This window comes from Neodiprion virginianus, chromosome 1, assembly GCF_021901495.1.
Source record: "Neodiprion virginianus isolate iyNeoVirg1 chromosome 1, iyNeoVirg1.1, whole genome shotgun sequence".
Taxonomy (NCBI): Eukaryota; Metazoa; Arthropoda; class Insecta; order Hymenoptera; family Diprionidae; genus Neodiprion; species Neodiprion virginianus.
In genome coordinates, this window is record NC_060877.1 from 2,206,706 (window position 1) to 2,232,214 (window position 25,509).

The 25,509-nt window shown below is 41.9% G+C and overlaps 1 protein-coding gene and 1 long non-coding RNA gene across 6 annotated transcripts in view; one reads left to right on the forward strand and one right to left on the reverse strand.

Moving 5' to 3' along the window:
- LOC124296809 (acetylcholine receptor subunit alpha-like) overlaps window positions 1-25,509 on the reverse strand; it is a 59,194-nt gene that overhangs the window by 18,964 nt on the left and 14,721 nt on the right. Inside the window, exon 2 of one of the 4 annotated variants that reach the window (XM_046747199.1) lies at window positions 19,528-19,573. The exons of the other annotated variants lie outside the window; for them this stretch is intronic. The gene's annotated coding sequence lies outside the window, so the exon portion shown is untranslated. The remainder of the gene's footprint in view (window positions 1-19,527; window positions 19,574-25,509) is intronic. 4 annotated transcript variants of the gene reach the window in all.
- Window positions 1-25,509, forward strand: part of LOC124296818 (uncharacterized) — a 70,444-nt gene that overhangs the window by 16,990 nt on the left and 27,945 nt on the right. For both annotated transcript variants that reach the window (XR_006906462.1, XR_006906463.1), the window contains exon 6: window positions 23,840-24,018. This is a non-coding gene — a long non-coding RNA (uncharacterized LOC124296818). The remainder of the gene's footprint in view (window positions 1-23,839; window positions 24,019-25,509) is intronic.

Sequence of the window (25,509 nt, forward strand, 5' to 3'; positions counted from 1 at the left end):
TAATCGATTGAGAGATATTCAAGATGACTTGATGTTTATAGGCGAACATCTGCTAATCGGTTAGAGTTAGGAAAATTCTAACTCGGTACTTTTTTATAGAGCGTAAAATTAGAGGCATAAATAATTGGTGATGCAAAGGACGCGTTCTATTAAAAATCGTGGACATTGTAAAAGATAAATAAAATTGGATCGCTTGATTGTAAAGTTGCGTAAGTGTGATCGAGTGCCGTTCAGGCAGAGCCAATGGATATTTCAAGGGCGTGTTATAAATTGAACACGTCAATTCCAGACGGTCGCAAAGTCCTTGTTAAAGCTCTTTAATCGAGAGGTGAGTAAGTTTATGTTCAAGCCACCCCGTCCCATTCCCCCCCCCCCCCCCCCCACCCTTGCTTCTTTGGAAATATATCGAGTCGTAAGTTCCGAAAAGGAGAACGACGAGTGGAAAGAAAAGCAAAAGACGAGACGAGACAGAAATAAACGAAGGTAGAAAAAAAGCTGTCCGCACAGTATCCGATAAATTGAAGACGTCTTTCATCGGCAAAGGTACGCGACCGCCTAAAGTGCATACCTATAAGTACGTACTTCTTGGATACTCGACGTGTAAATGGGCCACTGTTCCACATTCTCTTTATCGAGCAAGGAGAGAGGGAGTGAGAGGGGGGGGAGTGACAAATTGACAACAAAAAAAAAAAGAAATTAATAAATAAATAAACACGCCGAACGAATAGTAAAATATTTCAATGAAAGAAGTACATTCGTTCACGATTTGTTAACCCAAACTGGAGTTACAAAGGCGGAGGAAGTCTTTTCTCGAAACAAATTTATTCCACCTAAGAGATTTCTTTCAAAACTTGTACGTATATTATACAACAAGTGCAGGGAAATTTCTTGTGCCGTTTAGCGATAAGCCGTGTTACGAGTACGGACTGCGGGAGTTGTATATTCGCAGAATAGTACAGGATTGTTAACGACGTGTCAGGGAATTACGTAAAACGATGAAGGATTATTAAATCTCCTCCTTTCTTTGTTCCTCGACGTTTCGAGTTTGAGAGTGAGAAAAACGTGAAGCCAAAATCCCGCCTACAGAGAGAGAGAGAGAGAGAGAGAGAGAGAGAGAGAGAGAGAAATCAACCGACACGACGAATGCGTGGTCGGATTTATAATACGCGTAGTCGCGTATAGGAGGGTTGAAATTCTGTATGTATATGTATACAAAGGTGAGTTTCTCGGTCCTTTGAAGAGGTGGAAAAGTAGCAAAGTGGATTGTTCGGTTTTGAGGGGAAACAATTTCGAGGGGTTGGAGTGAATTTTCATCCCCGTCTGTGCCAGGCCCGCGTTATCCACACACCGGATTTCGCGTTTTTGTTCCCTCCACCGCACCGGCAGACCAAAGAATCAGACGACCGGTTTTGTATTCAGCACATTCTCATCTCACTCTTCTCCCGGCGCTGATGTATCGCGGATTAATCCGCCGCGAAAAGATTCGCTGATCGAACGTCCGTCGAACAATATTTTTCTTTTTTTCTTTCACCCCCCTCCCTTATTTATCGCGTTCATTATACCCGCGGGCGGTTATCGAATGATCCCCAACAATTTCGGAGCGGAATTTCGATCCTTACATTCCTCCTATTTTTCTTCCCTTACCCTTTTACCAAGAAGCATGTATGTGGGTATATATTGTAGGGGTGAGGCGGCCGAAATGTGCCCCGTGTATCTGCAATCAAATGGGATTTAAAAAAATGTCGATAATAACGATTGAAATATATTTTTAAGGCAGACAAAAAAATTCCACTGTCGAAATTGATCCAACGTTATTTCTGTCTTAAGGGGTCTATTTTTCCCGCGTCTATCCTGTATATTCATATACATGGCATTCCGTGTCAACTCGACCAATGATTTTCTCTTACCATTATCGATTCGCTTTCAAGAAAAGCACTTACGAATTTTTTCACATTTGAAAAATGATTGGTCGAGTTGACGCGGGATTGTCTTTCGGAATATGGCTGCATGTCCGCATCCCGTACCTCCGTACAGTAATCCCGCAATACTCTGACCCTCGGCCCTTTTCGATCTTTGTCTACCCAAGCGGGTCTCTCTGTATGCCTCTTGTCGTCCCAAAATTCTCTTGCCCAATTGCCGAGTAACACGTCAGCGAAACCCGTCGAGCGGAATCATCCCCTTCGAGCTCTCCCGCCACCCTCTCTCTATATCTCTCGTTGTCGCGCGTCAACGAACAATAGTGCCCTTTTATTACCCGAGGATTTATTTCTTCCTCACCTCACAGACGTGATGTATATACGTACACCAGCCGCGTCTTTTTGCGTGCTGGGCGAACTTTAGTCCAGATTTATGATTTTCAACCGAAATCCAGGGTTCGGTTAGCGTTCGACCCTTTTCCCCACATTGTCGCACAACTTTGAAAGAATCTTTGACAGAATTATTGCAAAATTAAGGTCATCATTTCTACGAATATTTACAAAAATTAAAAGATTTCGTATCGTTTCGTACAAAATTGCAAATACGCATAGTTTTTTTTTATCGATGATTCTTACGCGAAGAAAAAATAATTGCAGCGACTTGCGGATGTTTTACCGTAAAAATAATCCAAATTTACATGAAAATCTACAAGTTTTTATGACAAACTACGCATATCTACAATTTCGTACCGTACGAAAACAATGTCTTGTGTAAAAAATCGTACGAAACGGCCCAATGGTCCTAAAAACTCGTAAAAAATGGCAAAAAATCATTTTCAACAAGGTCCCAGTCTGCATTCTATTCGCAAACATAATATCCAGAGAAAGAGAAAGCGGGGCAAAGATCTTTCGAAACTTTACACAGGATTTCCTCTCGGGTTTATCGAGCAGGTCATTATCACCAGATACCCTTGTAGTACGTATCTACTCTGTGAAGTTAGACGGGAAGAGTCGGGGCGGAAGCGAGTGCGCAGGGTAGGTAGGTACCCACCTACGTTACACAACCTAAAAGCCGAAGATGTTCGCCAGCAAATTGGGTGCAATTACTCCGATTACAGGCGGCTCGGATGAGAGTTTATACGTATACAGAAGGTCGCGATCCCGGAGCTCGACCGAATAATTTCATTTTATGACGAGAATATATGGATTGGTAAGCAACAGGTGATCTCGCAGAACGAAGAGAACTAGACTGTAACTGCGTGACGGTAGTCGAGTTACAGTTACAACTATCCGCGACACTCTTGTGCCGCAATCCTCGAAATGACCGCGCGTCTTGAATCCGCACCCGCCTCACATTTCTCGTCTTACGAACGAGCAAGGCGTGCCAAAAATCCTTCTCGTTTCTCTCTCAGGGTGTCAAATTGTCGACGTGAAAATCCCGCGGTAGCGAGGAACGCTTCTTTCGAAAATTTTCAATGATTTCAATGATTTCAATGATTTACTAATCCGTTTAATTTTGAGGAAAAGATCGAATGAAATTTCTCCAGGGAATTAAGTTTCTTCCTAAAGCTTGAAAATTTTTTATTCGATTTTTAAGGACGTGTACAAAAGTCGTTCATTTTTTTTTACTTTTTTTTTTTTTTTTTCTCCAACGTGCCACTCGAAAAATTTCTGACAAATACCGAAGAAATAAAGTTATCGTTAAACCTGGAAGAGGTAGGAAAATATATGTAAAGACCGCGATACGAAAAAAATAAACTAATATACGTACAATATTGTAATAAAAAATATTACAACAATCGGTAGCGACCTCTAAATATTTTCCTATCTCCTCCAGGTCTTACGACAATTTTTACTTCGGTGTTGGTAACAAATTTTTCGAGTGCCACCTTGAAAAAGTGAAGAAAGTTAATAAATGAACCACCCCAATATATATACCTAAATATTTGCACAAGACGGTTATAGGGGGGTTTTCTATATTACACGTATAAAACACACATCGCAGAGGGCGATCCGGGAAGCTCGGTAAAATAGATATAAAAGGGGGAGACCCGCTGACCTTCGGATTCCTTCGCGATGTCGAACATCCCGCGCTCTTATTATACACACGTATACGTATACCTATAAGGTTATGTCTGGCATACCCGTAGCTTCTTCTTCTTCTTCTTTTTCTTCTTTTCCCGATATTATGCTATTAGGCTTTTCATTTAAAGCGCGGTCCGTCCCGGGTATACGTACAACGGAATGCGAGCGTGTCTCCATCGGAATGGCTCCAACCTCCACCCTCCACCCTCTACGCCGCGGACGTCACGGGGTGCCGAGAAACCCTTAAAACACTTTCGGTGTATACCTTGACACGCTCCTTTCCAGGGGGGATGCGAGTCGAGTGGGAAATTTCTGCACCGCCCCCGAAGCTCGACGTTTTTTACGTTTCTTCGGAAATAAGAGACAAGCTCCGCGGATCGCGTATGCAGCAATATCGCAAGCTCTCATCGCGGAGAGGGGAAATAGAGTGGAACTTACTCAAAACTGCAGGGAAAGAGGGAAACGTCACGGTTTTTGGTAACAAAAAATACCCGTGTCAGCGATATTTTTTATCATAAATGTTTGCGGCAGATTTTACTCTGCACACAGTGGCTTTCGCCGTTTCTACGGTAAATTCTGCACTCGACGAATTATACTTTATCAAAAAACCTGAGGTGTGTCTCTTTTCTTACAGTTTTGAGTAAAATCTGTTCGCTCATCATCTCCGTGACGTTTCTAATTTGTATGTCACAATATTGTCTACACAAGTCGTGCGGTGTAGTCAGAAAAAGGGGGTGTGTTGAGTCTTCCACTCGTATTCACATCCCAAACAGATACGTACATAAAAATAGTACAACGTTATTACTTCAACGTTTGAAAAGGTTGAAATTCGCGAAAGGTTGAAATTCGTCAATTACAAACGCTTCTCGTTCCTCTGCGATAACTTTCCGCAAAAGTAAATAAATAAACCACCCCTACGGCGTATTAATTATACCGAACGATCGGAATCCGCTGTACAAGTTTGGCCTTTAACTGCCCGAGCTTTTTCCAACCGCTCGACTAATACCCGCGAAATAGGGGATTGAATCGGAGTGCAGTTCGCGGTGGAGGCGAGTCGAAAGTGGGGCAGGTATTTGCGGATCGGAAGTGCAATCCTTTTAATTCCGATTCACTTTGCTATCTCGATTTTCAACGCTCTCCGCGCCTTTCTCTCCGTTCGTGCATCGTTCGAAACGGCAAGAGGGAATAAGATAGCTGTACGTTAGACCGAATGAGCGTTAAAGCTCGCCGGCAGCGCCACAAAATTTTATCGCTCCTCGTGCACGCACCTTATCGCAAAATGGCTGAATGCACGGGCCTTTTTCCGGGCGTCGACCCCCCGCTGTTGCACGTCGGGTCGAAAAGCCCCTGAACCCGGTCACGTGACAAGGATTTTTGCTACTTCGAAACGGCGATTGACAACCGCCGATGTCGATCGAGACGCACTGATTGGTAAGAACGACCAAAAGTTACCGATTATTTTTCCTGATGGTCGGTTTTTGTTTTTCATGACTCCCACGACAGACGCGATACAATATCAATTTATTTACCAAGTACCAATTTCATGAACGTTTTCACATAAAATTTGAAAATACTTTGAAAGAAACTGTAAATTATCGAAAAACTTTTTTGCCATTGAGATTATGTACTGAAATTTACGAAATTTCGGCTTCAAATGCACCGTTTAAAAAAAAAAAAGAAATACGAAATAATCGATTAATCCTTTTATTTTTACCGATTCACTGGAGTTGTGTTCGATTATTTTTAGCTTATTGTGAGTGGCTATTAATACGGTAGCTTCAACCCAATTAATGGGACAGCCTGCAAACTTTTCCCTCAGACGCTTTTCAAGATCGAAGATTCTGCTGTTTTTGTTTTTTTAATCGAATTCTGCTATTCGAATGACACGAACAGTGCCAAAATCTCATTAGTTCCAAAATGAAAAGAATCGCATCGATCGAGACAAAAATCATCGACATCGACGAAACATCAACATTCACGTATGCCCCAATATTCGATCACTTTCCAAGCAATTACGTACAGAATTTGTCTTCCCCGATTGTTTTCTGTTTCTCTATTTGATTCCCCCTTATTTTCGCTGAAATCAGAGCTGAATTCTGAGGTGTACAAATAAATTGTTCGAGAATTTGAAATTTTCCCAACATTCTCTGTTTCTTTAAAATTCTGCAAAAGGCGCGTTTGAAAAGCTTCGTTGCGAGCGTCTGTTCCCGACACTCGGCACCTCCTCGCGTGTATTTTATTGTCATGCAAAGCTCTCTGCAGATCGGGTAAATGCACTGGCGCCTGCACACAGTTCGAGGTGAAGTAAGGAGATACGCGACTGCCGGATTACGCAAATTTTATAGAGTCACGTAGGTATACGTAACACATACGTTGTACGTACGTACGTAAGTCGGATGCTGAATTATTCAATATCCGCCCAATATTTTCCCCGTAAATGAAGAAAATTTATACACATTCATACGCACTCGTAGCGCTCTGCACGGTTTACGTGAGAATAATAGACGGAAAAATTGCGGTTCCCCTTCTAACGTACAGTTTCGATTCGTTTTCATTCTAGGTACCTATGATCCTTTTTCTTCATTTTATACACGCGCACGTATTTGTTTTGCACATCGGTGTAATATGGATGTATATTAGGGTGGTTAAGGGGGAAAAAAAAGATGAGTGTAATTTGTGCACGTACGAAGATGACTAGGCTTGTTACAGAGGTTTGGAAAATTCGAAGAATCATCTTCAAGGATCCGTAATACATGAATATAAAAAATGTTGAACAGTTTACGAGTATATATTTTAAATTTGATCGAAATGTGAAATTTTCCAATGCTAAACGGATTGGAAATAAATATTTAAAGAGCGACCTGTTATACTTGAGGTAGAGAGCTCGCTTTTCGGTAGAATCTTTTTTCCATCAGGCGCTAAATGTATTCGAGGAGATAAGAACGAAAAGAGAAAAGTTTATTTTTTGTTCAACCACTCTAATACGTGTACTTTGAAAAACTGTTCAGATGCTGATTTACTTGGAAGTAAAATCTTAGCCAAAACGGTGAAACGAAAACGTATAAATTACCTGTAAACTTAATCTCGTTAGAAAATCAGGCAAATGTCGTATAATCCATTTTCATCCTTCGACTTCGCCACGTACGTTCGCGCATAGCTCTACATCCTGCGAATATTCGTCGACATAACAGAGGACATTGGTATAATTACTTTGCGGTTCGCAGTCTGTATATATTGACCCGCAGAAATGGTCCTCGACTTCGGGGCTTTCCGATTGCTCGATTAAGGCCGGATGTATTCGCGGTGGCAATTATATTACGGCTCGCGTTTCATCGAGGCCGATGCGGGCCAACGTGCTTGCAAAGCTCTCAGCTTCCAGGGTTTTTACCCGCTTAAAAAAGTTTACACGGATTTTTCGAGGTTAGACAAAAGCGCGAAACTTGCGACTATTTGCGGATACTTCCGAAGGCCCGAAGGAATTGAAAAAGCTCGGTGCACGAAGGAAGGCGATAATTCGCAGAGTTCTGCAGAGACTCGCACGTGTCGGTGATGGCTGCTTTGTTTCGCTGCTTCGGAACCCGTGCCTGGAATTCAGGGGGCGGTATTAGCAGCTGCGAAATTATTCGCACAAGGTATCCGGTTTCCCGTCAGGCGCGTGACAAAATCAACGGCTTTCGCAAATTGCCGAAAATTTGCGAAAAGGATCTTTTTACCGCGAGTAAGTGTAAACAGCTTATTTCGAATGTCTCGGACCTTCTTCGTCTCACTCTTTTTCTCTCTTACTTTGTTTTATTTTATCACACCGACGTGTTATTTTCATTCCATTGCGTGCATGTTTCACAAGTTAAACCTTTCGTGCTGCCTTGGGGGACTTTTTCCAAAGCGAACAATTTCTAATTCTAATTCCAATTGTCTCAAAATTTTTCGGAGTAAAAACCGAGCCACTTGTACAGGAGGTCCGATATTTTACTGTAAAGTATAAAGAAACGGAGAATTTTGAAATAACGTAGTGCAGAAAATTATAAAGCTCCATAAATTTTCTCGGTTAAAATCAATTTACTTCTGTCCAGAAAATTCGGCAACAAGTCTTGGAAGATTAGAAAGGTTCTGAAATCTTCTCGCAGGGTGAAATCTCACACCTGCCACAGTGGCTCGGTTTTCACTCCGAAAAGGTCCTCCTACTTCTCCGAGTCCCTCTGGACGCACTTCCAGACTTCCTTCGGCACGCGCGCTGATGAAAATGTCGGCGTAGAGAGGCTCGCAATAATGGGCTGCACGAAGAGCAAAGAGGGTGAAAGTAGACTCCGATTCCCTCCGTTATATATTCGCTACATGCACAAACCTACGCGCATTTCTCCGGCGTCGACGAATCCTCGATTGAATTTCACAGATTGCTTTTTGATTGGACGCGATCCCCGCTGTGTTTGTACATGTGTATATATATATACATACATGTATATGTACGTATACGTATAATACCTTATAACCAACCCCGACAAGGATTATAGATTTGCTGAAAGCTGGAGGTAGAATTTACGGTTTAAAATCATACCTATTTTTAAGGAAAATGAAAACACTTGGAGCAATTTCAGTCTCAGGGCTTTATTATTTATACTTTGAGGAATGTTTTTGAATTCTTTCATTGATATTAATAAAAAAAAAATGGCGGCATGGCGCGTATAAGTAGCGAACGACTCCGAACTCGAGGGCTTTTTACGGTGGCGCATCTCCTGACATCATTGTCCAACTTGTGACAGTTGGAAATAATTTTTTGCCTTAAAATCACCTTTACGGGTTCGGCCTCGAAGCCCGAATGTTAAAAAAAAATTTCATACATATCAGGGTATTAACTAAAATTCCATTCTTCGATCAGAAAATTGTCGAAAAAGTTTTTATAAAAAAATTTTCGGATTTAAATTCAAATACCTAGGCACAACTCGGTATCGATAGACAAGTTTTAAAGATTGTGTCAAAATTTCAAATCGATCGGACAAAAATTGACCGGGGAATCCACGCCATCGAATTGAAAATGTGGTCGTTCGCTACTTATATGTGCCATGCAGCCATTTTGTTATTAATTTCAATGAAAAGATGTGAAAATGTTCTTGAAATTAGAAATAATAAAGTCCTCAAATTTAAATAGCTCCGAGTGTTTTAATTTTCTTTAAAAAAAAAAACCTACAAACAGGTATAATTTTAGACCATCGAGCTGTACCCCCCCCCCCCCCCCCCCCCCCAACCCCCCGTTGAACGTGCAGATCCGACGATCTGCGACATTGTAGAAAAAAATTCCGGTGAAAAGTTTCCTGTACGTCACGCCGAGTTCGTCGTTCGGCAGGAATAATTGAGTAGATGGATTCGTAGATGGCATGTATGATCTATACCTGTATTATCCGATCACGTTCGGGCGGCCGTTTCTTTTTTTTTTTTTTTTTATTTATTTTTTGTCCAAGTTTTCAATTTCCGTTGAATATCAGAGGATTTATCTTGCCGAGATATGAACGTCAGGCTGCGTACCTGAGATATCAACTTTTCAAGACCAATTCCAGAATCAAGAAGTTAAAACTGTTTCTGGTGGTACAAATTTCAGGGGGGAGGTTGAAGTTCTCAATTTAAAAGGATCCGAAAGTGCCTAATTCCGAATTATTTAGTGGCAAAACTTGATGTAAAGAAAGAAAATTCAGAACGACAAGGATTCTAAACGTAAAAATTTTGAAAATCCGAAACAAAGAAAGCTCAAAGTGGTGAAATTTCATCGAGCCAGAAATTTACCGAACTGAAAATCTTGGATCATTCGGAATTTCGATGTTTCAAGTTTTAAATTTTCGCACTTTCGGAACTTTGACTTGTAGTACCGCCCTTTCGGAATTTTACCCTTTCGGAACTTTGAGCGTCGGTTTTCGGACCATTCCGAACTTTGATATTCCGCAAAAGTTTGACTTCTTTACTTCAAGTTTCTCCACGAAAAAATTCGGATTTCGACGCTGTCGGAGCTTTTCAAATTCAGAATTTCAACCCCACCCCAAATTTCCCCTTAGCCACGAGCGTCCCAGAGCCGGACGGAAAGAAGGGGAAGTAAGGTCCTTAAATTAGCCTCTCGAAAAATGTCGCAAGAACCGGGCATTCTTTCAGCGAAGCTAACGTTCGCCTGCATTTTAGTACACAGGCTGCGCGTAAAAGAAAACCGTATCCCTTACGTAGGTATCGTACCTTACACGAGTTTTATAAGCAGGGGGGGCTGACGGGGGTTGAATATAAACACGCACCGCGTAATATGCGGGGGTTTCATCCACTCGCCGGAGGGCGAAGAGGGCGAAGGTTGAACCGCCCGGCATTTGGCATCCGTTCAATATTCCGTCAAATTCATAATAATATGTCCCTGGTTTCTACGGGGCGTAAATAGGGGTGTATTTTTCCAAAGAGAAGAATTTTGTTATTCATTCCTCGTGATCGGCGCATCATGCGGATAATATTATTCATTCCTCCCTTTTTCCCAGGGGAAGAATTACGTATACGAACGGTTTCACGTTCTCAGATTTGTGCAACTTTTGCGAAGAAAAATTATTAGGAAGTTAATTTAAGGGTGGAAAATTGTACGTCGATGGTTATAATTGCAGCTATCGGCAAGCGAATGATTTTGCGAATTACTAGCCGTCCAGAAAGAGAGAGAGAGAGGGAAAGAAAGAAAGTTCCCGCCGCACGGAAAAAAAGCTCTGGCCGAATGATTGATATGTTTGGCTCCTTTCCGATGATTATTACGAGTGTTCTTTGCGGAAGCGAGAAATCGGGCGAAATAATGGCGAGACATTCGACGATGCGGTTCAATCTTACATATACGCGAAAGTCATTCGCCGTGACAATTTCGCCATTGAAATGTGAGGAGAATCGTAGAGAGTTGAATCGAATTCACTCGAGAATCATTGGGAAACCGCTTTTGTATTCTCAAGTTTTTGTTCACGCTAATTATAATATTTATTGTGGGCGAGAACAATTCTCGTTACGAAAATATAACGACGAAGTGTTTACAAGCTGCGTATTAAAATTCGTGAATTAATCACAGGCAGCCGACTTCTCGGCGCCAGAATGTTCAGCCTCGTCGTCCAATCAACGGATCGGGAATTTAACAGGCGAATAATTCGATTGGCTGACGTTAATCACAATGACTGCATCTCTGATATAAATTCCCTTGGGATGGATCTTAGATTGTAAACATTGTAATTTTCCTCGGCGTTTTTCCGCGCAGGTGAATATTGTTCGCCGACGTACGTCGAGAGGCGAAAGCGAGCGATCGTCAAGAGTATCTCATTTACCTACTCGAAATGCGATATTGTCGAAGATAGAATACGTGGGACACTCTCCGTCGAAACGTACGGGAATAATAATTAGAATCTTTCATTCTACTTAAATTTTTATGGCTGATTACGTTTAATGAAAGGAATTTTCACGATTATGAAATATTTTTTCGTTCACACGTTCTAGATACATGAATTTTTTTCTTTACAAAATTTCACAGCTTCACGAAAATTTGACAACCTGAAGTGTTTTTATTTTTCTTTCTTTTTTTTTTTTGTTTTTGAAACAATTGCGGTATGGCTTTTTCATTTAAAGCTTAAGCAACGAAGTTGTGAAAAAAATCCTCTCATTAGGTATATTCACCCATAAAAATTTTGATGGAATAAAAAAATCGAGTTATTATTACCATACGTTTTTTACGGAGAATGCTCCATATAAGACGCGGAGAATAATCCAGGAGCCCAACGAGTGCTGGGTTCAATTTTCTGGCACCGAGCTAAAGAAAATGATCATCGCGTAAAAGGGTCAGCTGAAACTTACGGTCGGAATTTTTCCAGGAGGATTTTTAATTCCGTGCGTAAGACGACGGGCGCTTTGCTTCCTTCGCGATCCGAATTCCCGCGACTTTTCTTGCGCGAGGATCCGAAGGATGATTCCGAATGCGGTTTGGAAAAAACTTGTGCGGTAGAAAAATTGCGGAGAATTTATTTCGCAGGTCCCACCCGCGTAGGCGAGAGGAATAAAAATGGAATTCGATCGTCGGGTTTAATGATATTTCGGTACTTCTGCTTTTCCCGGAATTTCTTTTGATCCGCGAGGCTGCGCGAGGATTCGACCAACATCCTTCCTATCTCGTCGGAAACGTGCCTCGCTTTTCTTGCCTTTCGCCGAGGCTTCGTTCCGCCTCGACTCGGTTCTCCCTTATTCTTCGGCCTTTGGCGCACAATCATTTCCCCCGAAACAGTGTTTCGCCTCCGAAGATAAATCGCTTTATTACCGGGATTTATTAGGAATACGAAGATGCAGCGCGATGAGAGAAAGATACGAGGAGAGTGCGATACTCGCGTACGTTGGTGATTTTAAAAACGTCACGTCGCGAGCCGAAGGAGGACTGACATTGATAGAAATTTTACCCTTTTATCCTTTCCTTTCGCGCCGTGGCAACGATTGCCCTTCAAAAGCTCCACCTTCAACATTCAAACAACATCTGTTTCCGCTGGATAAATAATTAGGATTTAAATTACGAGGCAGAAGCTGCTGTACTCAACATCGGAACCGCCGATATAGAAATCCCTCGTCAACGCCGGGCTTTAACGCCGTTATAAGCCGTCGTACGTTTTTGTAACACGATCTTTCCGGAGGCTTCCTTCGAGCTTGAATAATTCATAATAAATCCCACAGCGGATACGGGATGGGGTGGGAGGGGAAAACAAGAATTTTCCGGAGGTATTAAACGGACCAGTTTCCGTTCTGCGATCCGTAAGAATTCGCAACACGCGCCTTAGTTTTCCCGAAAATTAGACGTATCGCCGATTAAGGTGATCGATCCCATCCTCGCTTACCGGAGGAAAGAAAATCGACGGTCGAAACGCATGAGTATTGTATCGCCGAAGCCGAGGAAAATAATGGATATTGCCAGAATTAAGCCGACTTCGTTTTCAAGAGAAAAACCGCGGGGGTCGAATACACCGGATAAGAACTCGGTCTTTTTATTTCCTTCTTCTTCTTCCACGGACAAGCCAAGTGACACGTGTACGAAAAGCGATACAACGGATTAAGGATGACACATCCTGCAGGAGGACCGTCCGGTAAATTGAGTCGTCCTCCTCGTCCTTCCCTTGTACCCGATTCGCCATCCCCCTAACCGCGTACTTCCAAACCTGTTCCTTCGTCCTGTCCGTCTCCGAGTCTCAGTCTTCGTTCTCGGAAGATTGCTTTTTATCCGGCAGTCGTGCCCGGTTTGTCTTATCCAAATGAAGGATGGTCCGCGCGTCCTTTTCCCTGAAATCCGAACCCGAGCGGGAACCTTACCTCGGAGCGACTGGATTGTAAAATGCTGAAAAATTGACGCTGTAACGAAAAGTTCCGAAATAGCTGAGAAGAAGGTTCCCGAAAGATGCGCGGTAAATTATACAGCAATTTTACAAATCGGAATATTTTTTTTTCCACCAACTTCCGAGCCGGCGAGAAAAATTCTATGTCGGATAAAAAACGAACCAACATTCGTCGGAATCGTTCGAACGATGCGGATATTTTCTCAAATTTGAAATTCATTCTTTTCCAAATTTTCCAACATCTCTGAGCTTTGAAAGTTCGATACCGCGTATTGTTTCATCTTCACCCCCTCGCTGTAAAAATTCTTAGCATTCAATCAGATTCGACTCGGTTCGTTTTCTTTTTTTTTTCTTCTTCTACTTCTTTTCGTCATCGCGTCGTTATTTCTCCGCGTTCCGGATCGCACCTACAAGTTTCTCGCAGCCCCCTTATAATTTTCGATTATAAACCCGAGTCGTCGGTCCTCGTGCAGCGAGCGGTCATTTTGCTTGGGGCGAAAGGCGGCGGCACGCGATCACCGTGCATGGCTAATCATTCGGTCCGTTGTAGCGTTTCCCTGGCTGCCGGGGCGGAATCGATATAATAGTCGGGCCGCGTATTATGGGCATCCTAACCCGTCATCGCCACGGGGTGCCCACTTCGCATCGACCGACGTCTCTTCGAGGAGCTTAAACACTCCGGTGAGATTCCGCAGGTCGAGCTTGCGGCCGGGCGATCAAAGCTTCGCGACGCATTCCCGCAAAATCGCAGCATAACCCGTAGAGACTCGCCCGCAAGAGACGGTAATTGCGACGAAAGCAGCAAACGCAAATGCCGCAACTGCAACGATCCGAAACACACACGCGGAAAAAGAAAATGTCGAGCAGATCTTACAGCTCGTGTGGCGAATGTATGGACGGCATTTTTTTCGAGTCAAACGGACATTTATTCTTCGATCCGACTCTAGTACGCGTTAAATGGAAGTAAAAAATCGCTTTTGCATGGGATTTTTAATATCATGAACCGAACCCCAGATTTCGAATTAAACGGGAGTTTCCACTCTAAACGAAACTGCAAACACGAGTTGGAAAACAAAAAGAAAAACCGCAGCGACGGAACTTTACGACTATTTTTCCCGATTTCAGTGAGCGAAAATCTATAAGGAACGGTATGAAAAAATTCTGTGCATTTTACATAGCTGTGAAATTGCACTGCCTCGAGTATATCACGAGCATAGGTATAATTGCCGACTCTTGGGTAATTTGTCCGCGAAAGTTTCACAGCGGCTGAAAGCACTGGCGGCTCGAAAGCTTGCGTACCTACAGACATGTACGTATGTGTAGAGGTAAGCGTATTCGAGAGGCCATCGGGAATGCATTAGGTGAGATAGCGCGATACTCGAGGCTTCGTTCTTGCCCCGAAGATGAGAGGAACTTGGTGGAAAAATTCTTATTCGACGTAGCCGGTACTCAGTTTATCAGAACCGCGATAAGTCATCCCTCCTCCTCCCCCCTTCATCGGCGTCGCATTTTCATCCCGATAGCGCGCGACTTCCGGCGTCGATATCGAATCGCGGGACTCTTTAGGCCGAAGGAGTTTTCGTTGAAAGTGATCGGTGATCGCTGTAACACGCCGTATCTTGGATTATTCGCATATCTAGCCCTCCCCGTTTACCCTCGGATTTCGCAAATGGCGAGCTTTTACGCGGCGGCGAATCAGCGAAATCCACGAACTGCACTAGAAATTAGTTAAAACGGTAAACACGAACGTCTTTATTTCACGATTTATACCCGGAATGAGTATGAAAATTCAGACTAAATCGCGTGCGTCTGGCAAGATAGTCCGTGACGTCATTAATCCCGAGTCCGTAATAAAAAGTCTCGACTCATAATGGAGACTTCGCCGCAGTGCGGCTAAGTTTTAGTAACTTTAGATTGGCTAATTTATAAAACCCGTCAGCTGTGAGATGTTGATTTTCAGTCTCTTCTACCGGCTTATACAGAAAATAATTCCCATCATCCCGCGAATGCCGATCCGAAATTTGATTTTTATACTCGCTGTAAAAAAATTTTCGATCAAACGTAATACGGATCGAGCAAAAATTACGGACGCCGCTGTTAAATCCGACCGCAGAGTCAAAAGCGCGGCGCAATTCGCGTGTCGGTTAAACTTTTCCCAGCAGCGTTAAACTTGTACGTGTACATCATACGTATACGGCTGTGTTTCATTTATCTATACGGTTGAAATTCCGCTTGGTCGAACTTTAACCGGCGTTTTCACAAAATCTTTACCGATTATAACCGCCGTGTGGTTCAATGATATACACTGTAAATTAGAGACCGTGTTTCACATTTAAAAAATTATCAATTTTTCTAGGGGGTGTATTCAAAAATCGCTTGCCTTAGCCTAAAAATAAGCCTCAAGAAGACTGTGCACTGTAACACCGGTTTCCGGTGTGGGAAAACTATTTTTACAAGAAGAATACAAGAAGAAACCGTAGTGTGTTCCAAAAAACTTTATCGAAAGCGCGTGACAGAGAAACGCTGATGTAGAAGGGTTGCAAAAAATGCCGTAAAACATATTTTGTGAAATATAATAGAGATATATTATAAAAAATGAAAGTAAAAATTTTTTGCGATTCTTCCATATCAGAATTTCACTACAACGCGTTTTAGATCATTTTTTTGAGCCATACTGCATATTTTTCCGTCAACTATAAAAGATTGTTTTCCTTTTTCTAAGTGTAAAAAATTGAAAAATCAACCGACCAAGATCTTTCACGTAACGTAAAACGCTTATCTTTCTTTCAACCTAAAAAAACTTTTGAGGGGATTTCCTATATACGGTGGATAAATCGCATATTTTTTTTTCCTGAAACACCTCAACATACATAATATATATATATATATAAACTTATAGACGATGAAGAAACGAGTCTTTGCGCTGTAATCGTTATTTGTATTTTTTTTTTTTTTTTATAAATGAAAATCGCAAATCGGAAGGTCTCAAAAAGAAAAGTCCATAAAAGTGAGAAGCCAAGTTCTTATCGAGGCACCTTATCGATGACTCGACTCGGGCTCGGCTGCGAGATCGTGCCTGAATCTACTTCGCGGGTGGTTAACTATGGGGCAAATTAGCCGCTATCAACGACGCGCCTCGAAACTGTTTCAAAGTATATGCAAGCCAAGAATCCTCTTCTCGCGCCGCTATCGTTACCGGACCCGCTCGGGAAGAGGTGGAAAAGTCATTAGACCACGAAGCTAGGTACACGGGACCCAAACCTCCCGAGTTCGGACATCCGCTTTTAATAAGGACAAGAATTTCCCCTACGGCGTTGTTTGATTTCGTTTGAATCGAAACAATTGCTGCATACAGGTATCGCGAAATTCATGGTTTATTGTACGGGAAACGTATTCGCAACGAGCTAGCTTTACACGCCTGAATTTCAATCGTTTTGCGGCCCAGCCAGCTCACTTCGCCATCCGTAATTCACGAGCTGACCTTCCGACCTTCCATTTTGAACCCTTCCTGGTAATATAATACTCAAACGCGGTTCGAATTCCCGGCGAATGTACGTGGATATGTAACACACGCATACGTACACGTATATGCATCGTATACGCAAGGGTGTACAACGTAGGTCTAGCGAGTGAAATTTTCACCTCAAGTCGAGCTTCTGCGGCACGGGCAGACCTCGAAAAGACGAACGCGTCGATCGACGATGACGTAATAATTTGCATGTATCTTTCTAAATCCGTAAGAAGTCACGATCGGAGATGCGAAGAGGAAGAAATTATCCGGCAAATTGAGATTGCACCGAAATTTAAACTTGAAATCGAGTCTTTTACAATATTTTACCTTTTTTTCATTTCGTTCTGCTTCCTACTTTCTAATTAGCGGTAAGGTCGCCAAAAACATAATCGGACACGACTCGATCGAATCGGTAAAAATAAATGGATTAATCGATCGTCTTGCATTTCTTTTAAACGGTGCATTCGGACCCAAAATTTCGTACACTTCAGCTTTTCGATACTTAATAGTTTGGTTAAAAATATTTTTCAACATCCGGTGAAAATATTCATTCATCTTTCACTCGTTACACGAAACAGGTACTTAGCAAGTAGCACAATGACAATAATTGACGCTTTAATCCCACAAATTGATCAAACAGTGAAAAACTAATAATCGATTATTTCGTGCAATCGTTAGTTTCGTCGTCCGCATTGCCGTTGCTCGCTCGCGAACGGGGCGAGGCGTAAGCATCGTGGCCTGAATCCGGCACCGCGACGATGAAAAGAACGCAACAAAAGCTCCTTTCGAGAGTGGAAAACGCGCGGGGCAAGCGCTTCGCATGCAGCGCGGTGATGAAAATAGGCCGCTGGAGGGGCTGCGACCACCGGACCGTGCCCTTTCAACCCCCGCCCCTCATCTTCATCCTCGGCATTATCGCGATCGCAATCATCGCCCCCGTATTCCCGGCTTCCTCTCCCGATTTACCGAGTCAACTTCGAACTCGGTTCCGTGCAGGGTTCGAATCGACGGGAGATCATTCGGACGTTACGAATTGCGGAAAAGTCGTTCGCCGGCGAAATTCAAGGGGATAAGAACGCGGCGAACACCCGAAACGAACAATCGAACGGTCACGATATCGATTGTTCGGGAGATGCTTTAATTTCTTCGTTTAATCGTACGAACGTCGTTTCTCGGTTACGATTTTTTTGGTATTTTTATTACCGAAAAAAACAAACGAACTCGGTTTCCTACAATTTCACTTTCCAGATTTTTCACCCTCGTTGTTTTTTACTTTTTTTTCTTTCTTTCATCTGCAATTAATTGTCCCGTTGTTTGGACGAATTGTTTGACGGATAAGTTGGAACGAGAAATGGAGGTATGTTCCGGCTTCCGTGATCTGACTTCCAAATACTCGTCCTCCGTGCCTGTGTACACCTACGTATAATATACATATAGTTAAAAACTAATTAAGAAATCAAATAACTCTCCGGAAGCGTAGGTGTTTCGTTTATTATTAAACTCGATTCATTCCCAGTCTTCACAAGTTTCGTAAGTAAATACACATATAATCGCGCATTTTCGTTATAATTGCTTTTTCCAGCTCTAATAAAAAAGAAACCAGACTGCGGACGGACGCGGACAGACAATCGAGGGCGTTTAAATCGTCAATATAGGGAACGAAATAAGCTTGCAGAGAATACGCCGTCTAAGAAGGTGATGAAGAGTCATTAGAGAGATTGGCAAAAAGGCAGGACTGAGGGATATTATCGTTATTTTTGTTGTTCTTATTATTATTATCATTTTTTGTCCCTTCGTATACTCCGAAGCGAAATATTTAATTTAATTCTTCCCCCTCCTCCTCCTCCTCCTTCTCCTCCTTTTCGCCTTCTTTCCTCTCTTTCTTCTCTGTGACTCGTTTTCTCGCTTTTATCCTACACGTAAACTCGGAAAGATCCGATAAAAGACGTCGAAAGTTTTTTCAACGCGTTATTAATTCATCGCTTATATACGTATATATATATATATATATATATATATATATATATATATATATATATATATATATGTGTATGTGTGTGTATACGAAGGATAGGGCCGGTGAATTTAATTCAGCATCTGCCAGCGTCGAAATATTCCAAAATTGAGTCAAAGCAGAACCTCGTCTTGTTTCGATAAGGAATCTGGACAATCTAATAATTACGAAATACGATCTATGCGATAGTCGAGATAATTGGAATTAAAATTCATTCATCAAGGGGAGAAAGTGGTTTAGGACTAAGTTTTTTTTTCACTGATTTACATGAATTTTTTTTTGGCAAAAAAGTAATGTATATATAATTTATTGAAACTTTGAGAACACATTATGTACATATGTTAAAATAAATATCGTAATTTTGTAAAAAAATACTTCAAACAACGACATTACTCCAAGTTTGGGTTCATACAAAAAAAAAGATGTGTCCTCAAAGTAAATTCGAAACCCTATTGATTTCAGATGAAAATCCTGAAAATCACAAAAAAAGAAAGACGTACTCCTAAACCTATACATACATTTCTCCCCTTATCTCGCTTGCCGAGAAACTTACAATTTTCGCCTGCCATACACAGCAATGGCTTAGAATTCAAATTTTAAATCACTCCACACAATGCTTTAGTATTATACGTATACAGATGTGCGTACTCTTACCGCAATATATGGCGCAGGAATTAGACTCTCCAGATTAATTGACCACCTGGAACAAGCGCGGAAATAATTAGCCGGCATAAAAGTAATTGTGCAATTAGTTAAATTACGACGGTTCTCTGTACGTGTGTACATACACCGTATAATGCATGCATATACAATACGTAGCAGCTGATTAACCTGCTCGCGTTTTCTTGCATTCTCGAGAGCGAGGATTATTATTGTGCGTAAGATGAGGACGATTTTTTTGTCCGAGAGAAAACGGACTTACAATCAGCGTCAAATTCGACAGGAGGTCGAGACGCGGGTCGAGCGTTTTCTCCTTTTTCTTTCTCTCTTCTCTCCGTCTTCTTCTTTTTCTTTCGGGAATAACAGACCGAATCAGGCCTTCTAAACATCGAAACTGAATCAATTCTGACCCCTCGGTAAAATTGACAGCTAGGCGTAAAGTATGAGTCGCCGTGAGCGAGGGACGGAATTCGTTAAAATATCGCCAGCCTCGGAGAGCTGTGTACGACAGGGATGAAAGGAAAACTAGCGAAAAAGGAAAGTGAAAAACGTGCATGCAATACGGATGTTGAGAGGGTGAGGGAGAGAAAAAGAAAAAATCAGTTTCCCTACACAATGCTTCTGCTACAGACCTCAAAGCTCAAAGAGCCTTTTTGCCCGCTGTTTCACGTGTTTTTGGCAACCTATCAAAGAATACACATACATATTATATACGGAATAACTACCGAATGAAAGACGTTGATGGAAATATACAACCTTCTACCGTCTATAGACCGCAGCATTGAATAACAACCGGAATCCTATCATTAGCTCATCTTATTCATATTCAAAAATTTCGAACAAAGGTTGAATGTTGCGAAAATGGGGTTTAATCAATTCACAGAGCGATAAAACTCTGTGATTATTCGAAAAGAAGGCATTGAAATTAATCGAAAAATCATTGAAAATCGGAAAATAATGTAAAAAAGTGAAGGGAGTTATCGAAATCACTCATCGTTAATTTGAAATCATTTCCGGCCAAAATTTTGTTAATTTCAGGTAAAGCGGAAAGCTTTCTTTTCTAATTTTCAACCTGTTGCAACGGGCGTTCATGGTAAGAAACGTGCAGGTAGAACGTTGGCTGCCAGAGATGATTAATATCGCCGGAGGTTGTAACTCGGGTGAATGATGCCTTGTTAATTTATGACGAGGAGATATTGCGAGGCATGCGGCCTCGCGTATCTTTATCCAATCTGCTTGTCGGCTGCGCACTTTTGCGCATTTCGAGATACATGCATATTCTATGCCGCACCCTGCAGGCAGGAGACGTAAATTCGGCATTCGAATTCCCACATCTGCGATAAAATCAACGACGTGTGCCTAAAACCGGCTGGATTCCACCCGCGGTTCTGCGTCATTCGTTATAACGAGGCGAACAATTATTATCGGGGATTGACGTTCCGGCAAAATAAATACAGACACTCGTTCGATTCTCGTTGACGAGAAGAGTTTCATCAAACGAAACAAAATTTACAGCTTTAATAAAAAATGTTTCGCATTGTAACGCGGTTCGGCAAATATTCACGGTTTTCTACCTTTTTCGCTTGACGTAAACGAATTGGTTTTTAGTTTCAAGAGTACGCAAGGAAAAAAATATAATTAGTTTCGGAAGAAGATCTTCTTTGTCTGATCTAGAAAACGAAGTTCTTCAAAAAGAAAAACTTTCTTTAGTTGAAAAGAGCTATTATTTATTTATTTGTTTATTGTTATTTGACAAATTTTTGCTTGGTATCGAACGAGGGGATCAGAGAAAAATATTTCTTTGTATGAAAGAACTTATTTCTCGGTGACGGTTGCGCAAATGGATGGGAATGAAGGGCGAACGCGTCGTCGATCAGAAGCCCCAAATTCGTTCCTCACTCGTAATTCGTCACTATCCAGCATCGATCTACCAAAACTGCCGCCAGTATCTTCGGAACTCCTGACAGACGCGCCGATCAATCACGAGCGGCAGTTAATCACGCGACAATCCGAAGAGTCGAGTATCGGATATTATATTTCCGACGACGTTTGTACCTAAAAACCAGCTGCTTTCACTTGGAGAGTAAATTTTTTTACAACAATTCCGCCCTTCGATTTATCTATAACTCAGAATTCCCTAGGAGCATGTCTTGCGATTTTTATTTCATTCTTCTCATCTCGAAAAGAGCATCGATCTGTTATTTATTGACCCGTGTTTTGAACGTTTAGATCGAATTGTCGTATGAAATTTAAAAATGTCTAATGTCCAAGTGTAGAAAATTGCGAATATAGAAAGTCGACAATGTGTAGAAAGGTCAAAACATAGAACGGTAAAATCGAGAATCTGTATACAATTCTATATTATCGAGAGGAATTCTATATTCTATATTATCGAAAGCTTCCCCTTTTTTTTTAAAATTCGATATTGCGTCCCTTCGCTTTTTTGGTGTTTCTATATTTTTACCCCCGGAATCAGGTGGAATCATCTCTTCTACACACATATAAGCGGGTGTGAATTAACGGCACAAGAATTCGATCCCGTTCTTTTCTTCTTCTCGACTGAAAATATAAAAATTGATCCGATTCGCTCGAAATTTATTACTCGGGGGTTTTCGGGCTTGTATTTGGGCGGCTGCAAAAAACTCCCGAGTGTGTATTTTCGAGCCATTCCGATCGCTTTCGCATTTTCAGTGCGGCATATCGGATCCGGCATTTCGAATGTTGAAGATTTCTCAAATCCGACGCAATTTTTAAAATCGGTGACCTCGAGGACACTTACATACCAAGTTTCAAGGAATTTGACTGCAAGGAAAAATACATTACTCACAGGCGTAATCTTATCGTCGTTCAAAATTCACGGCGGGTTGACCGAGGTGACGGGAAGCGGCTCGAGGTTTGAATCAAGAATTTGTCGGGCGTTCGTTCCGGAAAAAAAGCGTTAAGACGAAAGAAGCGCCAAGCTTCCTCCCGTCAGTCCCTCGTGAAAAATTTCATCCAACGTGTATTCTGCGGAGAGTAGATAAGCGACATTTTCTCCAGAGAAAGACACATTGTGTACATAGACTGCATTTGTCGAGCTGTCGCTGTGCAGCTGAGATCCTTCAGGACCAATAAGAATCCCGGAGTGGGTGTCGCATCCCCGAGAAACTTATCGACCGAAGTACGCGTCCGTAAAACTCGGGGTGTCTATTGGCGAAGCAAGGATCAAAATCGCGTGCCATCTTTTCCCCGAGCTAAATTCTTCGTCAATGGCGGTGAAAAGTTGAGAGAGAGGAAGAGAGAGAGAGATGAATAAGATGGTTCTTTTTTTTTCTCAACCCCGACGGACATTTTTCGTTTCCAAAAAAATACGTACTCGGAATTTTGAAAGGTTTTTCGCATTTTTATGTCGGGAGGGAAATTCGGTTTCACTCTTTCACCCTTTTCGCGAAAACGGTATAAAAACCCTGCGCGGTTTTTTGTTTCCAGACCTGTGTGACCCGAAAGTGCAACGTCGCAAAATATCGTTCGCAGGCGGAAGATAATTGCGTGTATTTTTGCACCCTCGGTTTTCGCCGCGAGTCGAGGAATCGAAGGACGTGCAGCTTCAGCGCCGTTGGCCGGTTCGAATGAAAAATCTCGGCTTCTCCTCGGAGCGATATTTCTTTAAATTTCATGAAGATTTACGGGCTTGGCTGCAAGCCTAGACAATGATTCACGCCCGATTCATGTTTCCAAGGAAGAGGGCGAAGCCCCTGTTACGAGGCTTTAACCACCGGAGTCACGATACATCTCTCGGCTATTAATTCCCAATTAGTTTGTCATTGATCCTGCGAGCTTTCGAACGTCAAACCGTAACGCGAGACGAATTTATCCCCTCCCCTTCACCCCCTTCCGTACCTCGCCAAACAGCCAGCCGTTCATCGCGTGCGCAAAAAGCTGTGCATTCGCCGTTGACTGTTTTAATTTTTTGAATAAAATGTCATTCTAATTTTCATTCCCATTCTCTCCGATTGTTTCATCAATTTTCTTCTCATTGAACTCGTCTCGTTCTTACTTGTATTCTTATTCTTACTCATTTTTACGTTGTTGGTTTAATTAATTACTTATTTACCTATTTATCAATTTTCTCTTTTCGTACTTGCCGTTCGTTTTGTTTCTATTTATCTTTGTGTCTGCTGTTTTCTTTCTTCTTGCGTTATTTCCACAACTTCAGTTTTAATTTCAATTTTAATTTTCTGTTTAAATACACGTTTCACGACTCTTATTTATTGCCCGGCAAATAAAGTCCGATTCTAGTATGTACCCGCAGTTTTCACTGTTTCAGAAACAGCCGGGATACTTCTGGAGGTACCGAACACCGAAAACACTGATCTGTACTACAATCTTCTATCCTTGGGAGGAAATCGATGTCCGTTCAGCAAAACGAAAAGGGAAATAAAGGACATTACCAGCGTCGTCCATTAATTCCTGCCCCCGTATAAAGATGAACAACTTTTTGACAAGGTAAGACGGACCCTCTTTCTTGCATGGAAAAAGAACAATATATCCTGACGTTGAAGCTTGTATGACGGAGATCTTCTATCGGTTCGAGTGTTGTTACCACGAAATGTGATTATCCCCTTGAGCGTTTGAGTTTCGGGAACACCCGTGCATCGGCCAATTTCAGTTTAATTAACTAATTGCGAAGCGGGCTGAATGTCCCGGAGATTTCGAAATGTTCCCCCCTTCTCTTTTCTCTTTCAGTCTCGCACACATATGTTTACCCGCAGGAAAGAAAAGTTTCTCGAGATAAAGTTTACCATCCCTCGAAAGTTTCCGTTTGTTCTACGATATTAGGTAGTAATTGAATTTCACCGCGTATCGGTGATCCGGGAAAAAAGATCCCGCAGAACCTTTAACAAATTTTCATTCGTAAATTGCCTTTAATTCCCCGCCGGCGTTGATTTTCGCCTTTGAATTTTTAAAAATTCGTTTCTGCGCTCGATCGGCGATTACTAACGTCGCGAAAATAAATAACCAGGATATTCGACGGCATATTCTCCTCGGCCAGCTCTTTACGTAAGCGAAGAAACGCTCCGGCTAAGGAACTCCCCCGGGAACAACCTTCGGTTGAGGACTAGCTCAGTCTTCCCGCGGGAGGGAAAATGGGAGAAGTCCAAGCGACGTGAACTCGCGGAGCTTCGGGATCCGCGTTCCATATTCCAGAGTCCACGTCCACGCGGAGTCTCCGAAGGCCCGTCCTTTCTCTTATTCCCCGATGTTTCCCGCTCTCCCGTAACTTTCAACCCGAATTGCTCATCGGTACCCAACGAGACGTGGGACATCGATTGTTTGACACTTTAAATCACGCTGGGACGCAGCTTTTTATTTATTAAGCGTATACTTTTGTGTTTTTTGGATCCACACGGTCCCCGAAATATTTCCAAGTCTAAAAAAGTATATATAATTTATTTATTTATTTATTGAAAAAATAGCACGTCTAGGCGTCTAAACGAATGGTCAAAATTCTTAATTTTCCACGAAAACTGCATTTTCTACCAATCTGCTATGAAAATCCGAATGCCAATTTTTGCACAAACTTAACACACAGCAACAAATTTTACAGAATTTTTTCAAAATCTTTCTTCTCGTCGTTTTTGTTTGTCTGCCATGTCGGATCCGCCATTTTGAATTTTAGAATTTCGATTTCAGATTCGCAATCGGTGACACTAACAGCCCATGTATAGAAAATTTCAAGTGAATCGCATGTAAAGAAAAATGTGTGCGTAAAAGTGTTAAAAGAGTAAGCGTTAATTTTTCGATTTCCTTGAAATATGAACACACAATAAAGATTTACCCTGCGGTTTCATTCAATCACGTTCCATGCGTGGCCAGATTTTATTCGAAACAACATCGACGAGTGGCATTCTTCAAAAAGCCTCTTACGCTACAACTCTTGTCCCAGGAAACACGAAAAAAACAGGCAAGTTGCCACCTAATTCGTAATTAATTAAA